The sequence below is a fragment of the Acinonyx jubatus genome, chromosome X, assembly GCF_027475565.1.
Source record: "Acinonyx jubatus isolate Ajub_Pintada_27869175 chromosome X, VMU_Ajub_asm_v1.0, whole genome shotgun sequence".
NCBI lineage: Eukaryota > Metazoa > Chordata > Mammalia > Carnivora > Felidae > Acinonyx > Acinonyx jubatus.
Window position 1 is genome coordinate 94,111,543 of NC_069389.1, and position 12,537 is coordinate 94,124,079.

A 12,537-nucleotide genomic window follows, 5' to 3' on the forward strand; every position below is an offset into this window, starting at 1 on the left:
AGGCTTGGAAGTGTCTTGTGCCTGTGGCCCTAGAAATGCCCCTTCTCATCCTAACCCCTGTCTGTTCTCGCCCTCCTGGTAACTCGTGGCAGCCAGTTGATGTCAGGCCAATCTTTGCTCACCTAATATTACGAGCAGCGAGGAGCATATGGGTAACAGAGTTTAAAAGTAAGCCATAGGTGAGGCAGAGAAGTGGAGTACCTCCATGGCATCATTTTTCCTGGCCTCTAGTCCTCTCCTCCCAGCCTAAAATCTTTGTCTGTTATTTCCCAAGACATCTTCACTGTCTTCTGCTTTGAGCTAACTCCTGCTTAATAGCTCCCCTCTGCTCAGCTGCTCTCCTGTTCCCTTCAGTTCTGAAGCCTTGCCTGTTTTGTTTTGTTTTGTTCCGTTTTGTTGTCCAGACTTGAGTCATCTATGCTCCTGGGGAACCCAGGCTCCCCTTGTTAACCACAGCCACTTTTCTGCTATAGATTCATGCATATGAAATACATTCAGATTGACACAGCCGGGCCAGTGGGAAGGGGGGTCGAGAGGGGTACGAGTGTGGACATGAAGGGAGAGATATATTGCGGAGTCCCAAACAAATCAAATGCCATCATGCGGTGGGTGGTCCAAGCAGATAGAGTTAGCTCATACCTCCAGCTACCCTGCGTTATATTTTTTTAAGTTTGTTTATTTATTTTGAGAGAGAGCATGAACAGGGAAGGGGCAGAGTGAGAGAGGGAGAGAAAGAGACTCCCAGGCAGGCTCTACTCTTGTCAGTGCAGAACCCAATGTGGGGCTCGAACCCACAAACTGTGAGATCATGACCCGAGCTGAAGTCAGACGCTTAACTGACTGAGCCACCCAGGTGCCTTTACACTATTTTCAATAAAATTTTTATTGTGGAATAACTTTGAAGTATAGTCTGCTCATCTTGGAGAAGTGAACAATCTATTAAGGTGAATAAACCTAGCTTCTGAAAAAAAAAATAACCATATTCCCTTCTTTTCCCATTTCTCCTGTGAAAATTTCATCATGGCCTTGATGTGGCAGAATGAGAACATCTGTGCTAGACAAACAAGTAGATTTACCAAAAAAGTTGCAAGGAAAATAGAGAATCCCCATGTACTCCTTTCTCAGCTTCCCCTAACGTTGACGTCTTCCGTGAATTACCATGGCGCGTTAGTCAAAGCTAAGAAACCGATTCTAGCACATTACTGTGAAGTCCAGACTATTCAACCTGGACAGTTTTTCCACTAGTGTCCTTTTTCAGTTCTAAGATCCAATCTAGAATATCATAGTGCATTTAGGCACATTATGCTTTCTTCATTTAAATAAACGTTTAACTTTAGAACAGTTTTAGATTTTGAGAAAAAGTTTGCAAAGAGTTCTCAAGTATCTCCTGCACCACTTTGTCGATTGCCAACGTCTTACATTACTGTGGTGCATTTTTTGCGTTAAAAAACCAACATTGGTACAATACTGTTAACTCTATGCTTTATTCAGATTTCACTGGTTTTTAACCTCATGTTCTTTTTCTGTTCCGGGATCTCATCCAGGATATGATGTTACATGTCTTTGTCAGGTCTCCTTAGGCTCCTCTTGGCTATTACGGTTTTTCAGATTCTTCATGCCTTTGATTACCTCAACAGTTCTGAGAAGTACTGGTCAAGTATTTTGTTGAATGTCCGTGGGTTTGGGTTTGTCCGATGTTTTTCTCCTGATTCGACTCGGTGTGTGGACTCCCGGGGAGGAAGATCACAGAGGTAAATTGCTATTTTCATTACATCACTTTAAGGATACATACTATCAGCCTGACTTACCAGCTGGCTGAGGTGGTGTTTGGCGGGTTTCTCCACTATCAACTGAATTTTTTTTCTTTCTATAAATCTACTCTTTGGAAATGAATCACTAAGCACAGGCCAAACTCTAAGGGTGGGGAGGAGTTAAAGCCCACCTCCTGGAGGGGCAAGTAGCTATACCACTTACGGGGCACTGCTGTGTGTGAGAGGTAGGTCTCTTCTCCCTCGATTTGTTTAGTACCCAACCCTTTATTTATGTTAGCGTGAGCTTGTGGGTATTTAAGCTTTGAGTTGCAAACCAGTACTGTATATTATTTTGCTGTTCCACTTCTTCCAGCCTTAGCAATTAAGAATTCTCTCAAGGTGGCTTCTGTGTCCCATTGACATCTCATCCTTTTTTTTTTTTTTTTTTGAGCACTTTCTGTTACTCCAAGATGCTCTGGGCTCATCTTGTATATTTCTCAAGGAGCACTTGTTCCTTTTATTAGACAGGGATATTAGAAACCAAGATCTGGGTGGTAGGTTTGCTCAGTGCCACGAGGTGTTATTTGTCTTAGGCTTTCTCAGCTGGCAGAGCAAAGAAATAAATGTACGTGTACTAATACCTGTATATACAAATACCTAGAAATATTTCTGTGTAACCGTCAATATTTGATTAAATATGAATTCTTATTGATGTCTCTGACGCATCCATTAATACATGCATCATTCTAGTTTTCTCTTCTTGCTTACCAATAATCTTCTCCAACCGTGAGGAACCTGGTTCCCACCATTTACTCTCCATTTACTTATTCAATCCCAGCATAACACATTCCACAGTTTGAGAATTGCTAGCCCACGGCCCCATGAGAAACAACTTTACCAACTGGAAGTACAGTTTTTACATATAGTTCTTTATCTTTGGTGTCGTAATTACTGGTCACAACACTGTTTTCCAAAGTTACTTAGGTCAGTGCCTTTTTTCCCCCACCCCCAGTATCTTTTTTTTTTTTTTTAAGTTTATTTATTTTTGAGAAAGAGGGAGGGGGGAGACACAGAATCTGAAGGAGGCCCCAGGCTCCGAGCTGTCAGCACGGAGCCCAACACAGGGCTGGGACTCGGGAACGGCGAGATCATGACCTGAGCCGAAGTCGGACGCTTCAACAACAGCCACCCAGGCGCCCCCAGTATCTTTGAAATATTAGAGTAAATTATCTGTCCCTCTAATACAATCTATCGGGATTTGTTGATGTACATAGCCATCCTTATTTAGTAAGTGAGCAGTGGCATTTTCCTGTGGACCACTTCCTGGCTTGCTTTCAGATGCTTAGCATTTTCTAAAGCAGTTTTACAGTTCCATCCTGTTACTGCACTGGGGTTTCTCACTCATTCGGCAAACATCAAGTGCAGTCTAATAGGAGAAACAGACAAGAATGATAATTCCGTTAAGGCTATCTTTACATGATTAAAGGGGTCATCTTCAGGTTTTCTTACCTCAATCCCAAACCATTTATGGAGAGAGAGGGGATATATATATGTATATTTGTATATATGTAATTTTTGTGTAAAGAATACATTTCTATAAAGAATGTCAGGTTAAAGTAGAAACCCACTTCTCTAATTCAACATGCAAGCAGGTATTGATTATACCTTGTATATATGTAAGCAGTATTCTGAGTTATCAAAAAGCAAACATTTGGCAGTATACAATTTAGTGTCATCTTGAAGAATTAGTAATTCATTAGAAGATAGGAAAGCCTTTCTTTCAAAGAAAGTCCTTTCTAAGTTATGAATGCCTTCATTCTCTCTTGATGAAAAGACATGGAAGTGTAGCCATTGTAATGGACACTTTAAAAATTGAGTATATTGTTTGTTGGGATTCTTGCTGTGCATCTTCATAGAGGCCAGCCTGACAGCCCGTAATTCAGTTGCAAAGGACTCTGCCTGCATTCATTTGCTAGGTCTGTCCTAACACACATTTGTTAAACAACACAGATTTGTTTTCTCACAGTTCTAGAGGCTAGAAGTCCAAAGTCAAGATGTTGGTAGGTTTGTTTTCTTCTGAGGCCTCTCTCCTTGGTTTGCAGATGGCCGCCCTCATGCTGCCTCTTCACACGGTCATCTCTCTGCGCACATGTGTCCCTGTCGTCTCTTTTTATGTCCTAATCTCCACTTCTTAAAAGGACCGCAGTAAAATTGGATTAAGCCTCACCTTACGGCCTCACTTTAACTTAATCACCTCTTTATTTATTTGTTTATTTTTGAGGGAGAGAGACAATCCCAAGCAGGCTCCACACTCAGCGTCAGCACAGAGCATGGGGCTCGATCTTAACAACCATGAGATCGTGACGTGAGCTGAAATCAAGAGTTGACTCTTAACTGAGTCACCCGAGTGCCCCCTCATCACTTCTTTAAAGGCCCTATCTCCAGATAGAGTCACATTCTAAGGTATTGGGGATTAGGGCTTCAACATACAGATTTGGGGGCCACATAATTCAGTCCATAACACTGCCCTAACAACAGCCATTTTATTTAAAATGAATCTAGGGGTGCCTGGGTGGCTCAGTCGGTTAGGTGTCCAACTTCAGCCTAGGTCATGATCTTGCGGTTCGTGAGTTCAAGCCTTGCGTCAGACTCTGTGCTGACAGCTCGGAGCCTGGAGCCTGCTTCAGATTCTGTGTCTCCCTCTCTCTCTGCCCCTCCCCTGCTCATGCTCTGTCTCTCTCTGTCTCTAAAAAATAAATGTAAAAAATTTTTTTTAATGCATCTAAAAATGATAAAACTGTAGTAATAAGATGAAACACAGGGAAATTAGAACTACTACAGCCCTTGCCTGTTTTTTCAGGCCCTGTGTTTATGTAAAAAATTTTTTTAATGTTTTTTGTTTTTTTTTTTTTTTTTTTTTCAGAGAGAGAGAAAGAGCCAGAGTGTGATCAGGGAAGGGGCAGAGAGAGAGGGAGACGCAGAATCGGAAGCAGGCTCCAGGCTCTGAGCTGTCAGCACAGAGCCTGACATGGGGCTCGAACTCACGGACAATAAGATCATGACCTGAGCTGAGGTCGAATGCTTAACTGACTGAGCCACCCAGGTGCCCCCAGGCCCTGTGTTTAGAGTTATACATGAAATCCATCTAAAACAGTCTCAAATATGAAGCAAATTGACAGTGTCGAATAGAATATCAGGGCTTATGTGTTTATATGTATACATATATATACATATATATGTATATATATATACATGCACACACAGTTGGCCCTTGAATAACATGGGAACACAAGTTTGAACTGAGCATGTCCACTTATAAGTAGATTTTTCTCCTTTAAAGGTTTTTTTCTTTTTTTTTTAAGTAATCTGTACAGGGGTGCCTGGGTGGCTCAGTCGGTTGAGCGTCCGACTTTGGCTTGGGTCATGATCTAGTAGTTTGTGGGTTCGAGTCCCATGTCGGGCTCTGTGCTGACAGCTCAGAGCCTGGAGCCTGCTTCGGATTCTGTGTCTTCTCCTCTCTCTGACCCTCCCATGCTCATGCTTTGTCTCTCTCTGTCTCTCGATAATAAACGTTAAGAAAAAAATTTTTTTAAGTAATCTCTGCACACAAAGTGGGGCTCGAACTCACAACCCTGAGATCAAGAGTCACATGTTCTACCAAGCAAGCCAGCCAGGCACCCATATAAGCAGACGTTTTGTTTTGTTTTGTTTTGTTTTGTTTTGGTAAATATAATATAGTATGATAAATGTATGTTCCTTATGACTTTCTTAACATTTTCTTTTTTGTAGCTTACTTCATTGAGAGAATACAGTATGTAATACGTGTAACATAGAAAATATGTGTTATTAATGCCTTTTTGTTTGTTGTTTTAGAGAGAGTGTGCATGTGTGAGCTGGGGGGAGGGACAGAGAGAGAGAGAGAGAGAGAGAGAGAGAGAGAGAGAATCTCAAGCAGGTTAGGTTCCATGCCCAGCGTGGAGCCCAGTGTGGAGCTGGATCTCACAACCCTGGGATCATGACCTGAGCTGAAATCAAGAATTGGATGCTCAACCGACTAGGCCACCCAGGTGCCCCTAGAAAATATGTGTTAATTAACTATTTATGTTATTAGTAAGGCTTCCAGCCAATAGTAACCTATTAGTAGTTAATTGTTAGGGAGTCAAAAGTTGTAAGTGGATCTTTGACCACATGGGGGTTTGGCACCCCTAACCCCTACATTGTTCAAGTGTCAATTGTGTGTGTGTATGGTGTTTACGCATATACAGATACTAAAATAAATGTCTAAAATCTAAAGTCATTTCTTCTCATGCACTTGTAAACATTTTTATTGGCATCTAATTCACATACCACAAAACCCACTTAGTGTACAATTCAATAGTCTTGGGTGTGTAATCATCACCACCAAGTTTAGAATATTTTCATCACGCCCAGAAGAAATCCTGTACCCATACCCATCGCTCCCCACTTCCCAGTTCCATTTACCCAGCCCCAGCCCCACTAATCTAGTTCTGTCTCCATGGATTTGCTTATTCTAGACACATCATATAAGTGGAATCCTAAAATGTGTGTTCTTTTGTCTCTGGCTCTTTTCACTTAATATTTTCATCCATATCATATCATATTTCAGTACTCCGTTCCATTTCTAAACAATATTCCATTTACATTTAGTTTACGCATCAGTTGATGGACATTCCCATCTTTGGCTACTATGAGTAGTAATGTGTTGAACATTTGTGTACAGCTTTTTGTGTGGACATTTGTTTTCAGTTCTCTTGGGTATATACCTAGGAATAGAATTGCTAGGTCATATGGTACTCTTTTTAATTTTTGAGGAACTGCCATTCTTCAATGGCTGCATCAGTTTGCATTTCTACTAGCAGTGTGTATGGGTTCCAATTTTTCCACATCCTCAACACTGGTTATTGTCCACTTTTTTAATTATAGCTATTCTCATGGGTGTGAAGTCCATTGTCATTTGATCTGCATTTCTCTAGTGACTAATCATGTTGAGCATCTTTTCATGTGCTTGCTCAGCATTTGTAGATTTTTGGGAAAATGTCTATTCAAATCATTTGCCCATTTTTATTATTATTTTTTTAATGTATATTTATTTATTTTGAGAGAGAGAAACCACAAGCGGGGGAGGGGCAGAGAGAGGGAGAGAGAATCCCAAGCAGGCTCCCTGCTCAGTGTGCAGCCGGACACGGGGCTCAATCCCGCAACCAAGTTATCATGACCTGAGCTAAAATCAAGAGTCGATTTCTTAACCGACTGAGCCACCCAGACGGCTCTGTCCATTTTTAAATTGAATTATTTTTCTTTTTGTTATTGACTCATAAGAGTACTTTATATATTCTGGATACAAATCCCTTATCAGATATACGATTTGCAAATATTTTCTCCAATTCTAGCCAACTGCTATCTAATTCAATTGGAGATGTATCCCTACGTTTTCTTCTAAAAGTCTTACGGTTTTTTTACCTCTTACATTTAGGTCTCTGATCCACTTTCACTTAATTTTTATGTATGTTAGAAGGAAAGAGTCCAATTTGATTCTTGAGTATGTGGATGTCCACTTGTTGTGGCATCATTTCCCGCAAAGATTCTTTCCCCATTGACTTGCTTTGACATCCTTTGCGAAAGTCACTTGACTTCCCAGTACCGAACTGTCATAATTACTGCACCTGTGTCATAACTTTTGAAATCGGGAACCATGAGACCTCCATCTTTGTTTCTCCCTTTCAAAGTTCTTTTAGCTGTTCTGGGTCACTTGCATTTCCATATAAATTTGTTCAAGTGTCAATTGTGCGTGTGTACGGTGTTTACGCATATACAGATACTAAAATAAATGTCTAAAATCGAAAGTCATTCCTTCTCATGCTCGGTCAGCTTGGTGATTTCTACAGAAACTTTTGGTATCTCATGGGAAAAGTAATCCTAATTTCTCTGACGAAACATATTTTTGATGTATTTCTGAAGGGCTCATCAGAACTTCAAAAGTCTGTGTGAACCCAGTTTGAAGCAGCTGGTTGAGGCTAAAACAACACAGGAAAATTTCAAAGCAAATAATTTTCAGATAATCACCTGGGTTGCCTTGAACCATTTATAATATATACACTTTGGATCTTGGAAACTCATGAAAGAGTTACAATTATGACTTCAATCATTTTGCTGCATAGTTTCTGAGTTCCTACTATACTAGGTAATGTAAAGGATAGAAAGATAATAAGGCATCAAAAGTCCCAGCCAGAACACCCTTCATTAATACAAAGCTTTCCCACTATTAGAATTGTTAATAAAGCTTCTTCAGATTAACGCAAGGGCATAAACAGCGTGAAGATCTGTTACACATTTACTCAACTTTCAGTTTTGTGGGAAACCTAAATCTTAGGAGGATTTGGTAAAAATCTATAGAGAAGCCATGACTTAAGGATTATTTACATGCAGGGGCGCCTGGGTGGCTCAGTCAGTTAAGTGTCTGAATTTGGCTCAGGTCATGATCTCATGGTTCGTGAGTTCAAGCCCCAGCCTGCTTCTGATCCTGTCCCCCTCTCTCTCTGCCCCTCCCCCACTCATTCTCTCTCACTCACTGGCTCTCTCGCTCTCTTGCGCTCTCTCTCTCTCAAAATAAATAAACTTTTTTTAAAAAGTTTTAAAATAAATTCCAAAAAAAAAAGGTTTATTTACATGCAAACAATTACCCTCAGGGCAGCAGCATCCGTGGGAGCAGAGTTGGGGTCTATATGCTGATTGCTGGCTGGGACTAGCAGCCAGGCTTAGACGTTAGAGAGGATTCAGCTGCTGGCATACCAGATCTGTAAGCTGACACAAATTTATAAGAAATCCCTTTTAACTTAAAATTTTATTTATTTTACTGTAATAATTGCTCAACACAGAAAACCTGACCTATTCCAAAGAGTATAAATAATCCCCCGTAATCCCGTAATTCAGAGATAACCAGTACTAACATTTTGGTGTATTTAACTTGATGCATATATGTCTTTAAGAGCTTATACAGTTATACACCATAATTTGAATAATATTCATGCTACATATAGGCAGTTTCCATTTTTTCTGGTGTATAAATGTTCCATCATACGAACACAGGTTAAGCAATCTATCCAACATCCAGGATTTACCTGTATTTTATCACTATGGGTAACAATGGGAGATACGGAGGTAAATATCTTTGTCGGAATTTCTAATTATTGACTTAAGATGGTAGATTTTTTAAATGAAAACATAAAACATGAACTCTTAAGGATAAGCAGTATCATAGATGACAACGATCTTCTGCATGGAAATTGGGAGCCCCAGTTTATAGTCCTGGTTCTGGTAGCTTTGTAACTTCAGGACAGTTAGATAATTCTCTGAGAGCAAGGGAAGCAAACCATGAGTCTCTCTCTCTCTCTCTCTCTCTCTCTCTCTCTCTTTTTAACGTTTATCTGTTTTTGAGAGAGAGCGTGAGTGGGGGAGGGGCAGAGAGCAAGGGGGACAGAGGATCTGAAGTGGACTCTGCCCTGATGGCAGGGAGCCTGATGCGGGGCTCAAACTCACAACGGCGAGATCATGACCTGAGCCAAAGTCGGACACTCAACCGACTGAGCCACCCAGGGGCCCCAAACCATGAGACTCTTAAGGATAGAGAACAAACTGAGGGTTGATGGAGAGAGGTAGGCAGGGGAATGGGCTAGATGGGTGATAGAGGAGGGCACTGATGATGAGCACTGGGTGTTGTATCTGAGTCTCCTGAAACCACTTTACACCATATCTTCACTAAACTAGAAGTTAAATAAAAATTTGGGAAACAAATAAAAATGCAATAATTCTCTGAGAGCCTAATAAAATGAGGTATTTAAATTTTTTTCAGCTTTATTCATTTATTTTGAGAGATACAGAGCACAAGTCGGGGAGGGGCAGAGAGGGGAGAGCAGAGAGAATCCCAAGCAGGCTCCGTGCTGCCAGCACAGAGCCCGACTCGGGCCTTGAACTCACATAGCAGCCAGATCGTGACCTGAGCCAAAACCAAGAGTCAGACGCTTAACCGACTGAGCCACCCAGGTGCCCCTAAAATGAGGTATTTAGATTATTAAGATCCCTTCTAACTCTAATGGTCCATGTACTTGTCCACATTCCATCCATCAGAGGCATTGTAGCTAAGGATTTACCCACCTTCATTTATTTACTCCTCAGATACTATGGAGGACTTGTGCTATGCAAGGCACTCACAGTTTACGTCCCCTGTAAAGTCACAGCCATGTGAACAGTCTGTTGAAGTCACCCCTGGGAGCTCGTTTCCCAAGATGGGATTCCTGGCAACAGAACTGACTGATGGGAGAAGTTGGGTGGGTAACAGAATCGGCTCACCTCTCCCCACATGTCTAGGAGGTCAGCCGCCTCATCCAAGGATATCACTCCCCCGCCTTTGTTATACTTCCATAGCCTCGTCTGTCTGGGTCTTAAGGTGTTTCACCCTGGGAAGGACTAACTAGTTTAGTTGAGCAAAAAGAAAAATAGGGCGCTGGGAAAATGTTGGAAGATACCAAGAAGGAAGAAAGGGAAGCAGATGCGGGAGCTGGGAATGGCAACTAGGAATCCCATCGGGGCCAAAGCCCATCACCTGTCTCACCCAGCTGCCAGGACAGGTCCGGCTTTGTGCTGTTAATGCCTTTTTTTTTTTTTTTTTTTTTTTTTTTGAGTATAGTTGACACAGTATTACATTAGTTTCAGGTGTACAACACAGTGATTTGACAAGTTTGTACCTTATGCTCTGTTCACGAGTGTAGCTACCATCTGTCCCGTTACATCGCTATTACAGTATCACTGACTGTCTTCCCTGTGCTGTGCCTTTTATTCCCGTGATTTATTCATTCCATAACTGGAAACCTGTATCTCCTGCTCGCTTTCGCCCTTTTGCCGCCCCCCCTCCCGTCTGGCAACCATCAGTTTCCTCTCTGTATGTATAGGTCTGGCTCTGCTTTTGGTTTGTGTATCCACTGGTTTTTGTTCTTAGTGTCTTGATGTTCATGCTGACGTTATAACTTCTGACCGGGGGCACCAAAATGGCACAATCGGTGACGGAGATCTACCCCTAGGATTTCTAATTAGAACTGACGATGCTCCAAATCAGAAGCATTTTCCCTAATGTTTTTTCCCCAAACACAAAGGCTTAGATTTTCACCATCCCTAGTTGGGGGTGGGGGGTGGGGAGGAATACCGCAGCAGATGGCAGATGGCAGTGCTTTCCTTCTCCTGGGACCAGACCAAACAGAGGGAACCGAAACACAGGGATGAACGGCGTTAGTCTGCTGGGCGCCAAAACAAACTTCATGTATATTGTAGGGAACCATGAAACTAACCTAAGTTATTTACAAAACCGAGGGTTTAGTAGAAGCAATGTAAACCAGGGGCGCCTGGGTGGCTCAGTCGGTTAAGCATCCAACTTCAGCTCAGGTCATGATTTCATAGTTCATGAGTTCGAGCCCCGTGTCAGGCTCTGTGCTGACAGCTCAGAGCCTGGAGCCTGCTTCGGATTCTTTGTCTCTCTCTCTCTCTCTGCTCCTCCCCTGCTTGCTCTCTGTTTCTCTCTCTCTCTCAAAAATAAATAAAAACATTAAAAAAAAAAAAAAAAAGGCAGTGCCAACCAGAACTAAACCCATTTTCTTAAAACGTTGACGTTGAGTAAAACTTAACTATTAAAATAATGGCCAAAGAGAACTTCAGTTGAATCTCGCTTGGGAAAGTCAGAGTCCAGAATCAGGAGAGTCTTCTAAGAGGTGACTTTTGGATGAGGCAAAAAAGAAAGGCACACCACTTGGTCTGTGTGGAGCCCAACGCAGGGCTCAATCCCATGAAATGTGAGATCATGACCTGAGCTGAAACCAAGAGTTAGACACCGAATCGACTAAGCTACCCAGGTGCCCCAGAAAGTTACGCTTGGTCTACGAGGCCAGCGAGGTGCAGACTGCACAGGCAGCAATGGGTCTGGAAGGTGCTGGAAAGTCTTAAAACCCCCTGGGAGTCAAGCTGAACTACATACAGAAGCCAGAAGAGAATCATTCCACTTCCTTGTTGGTCATTATGGATTGACCCATAGAATGCATATGGAAGTTGACCGCAGGGCCTTCTAACCATGAGGTGCTCAACAAATGTCCCATCTGAATTGTGTCTGCTGCGTTGCACAGTACAACGTGGAAAGGGTTAGAGTAACGGGAGAGAGATTGGAAATTATGTGTCACTTCCCTGGTTCGATTTTTCCTTGACAGGAGCATTCACTAAATCAAAGCAATAAACCATTAGAGGCTGGGTCCCGTCAGCCAAGCTCTCATGCATCTCCATTAGGGAAAGGGTTTATTTTAAGCTTATAAATATAAACAATTACATGAAAGCATTTCACTCTCATGCATTCATGTCAAGAACAGGACATTTTGTTTCTCCTTTTTCCAGCTCCTCTCCCTTCAGTCTGATGGGGCAGCCCTTCTCAAATTGTGGTCTGTCTGGTTGGCCCACCATCCTCAGAAGCACCTGGGAGCCCGTGAAACATGCAGACCCTCGGGTCACACTGATTCAGAATTAGGGGGGAGGGTCAGGAATCGATTCTGAAAACCTTTCTAGAAGACCGTTTGGACCCTTGAGTTTAAGAATCCCTGAGGCGCGCCTGGGTGGCTCAGTCGGTTAAGTGTCCAACTTCCACTCAGGTCACAATCTCGCAGTTCATGAGTTCATGCCCCGCATCGGGCTCTGTGCTGACAGCTCGGAACCTGGAGCCGGTTTTGGGTTCTGTGTC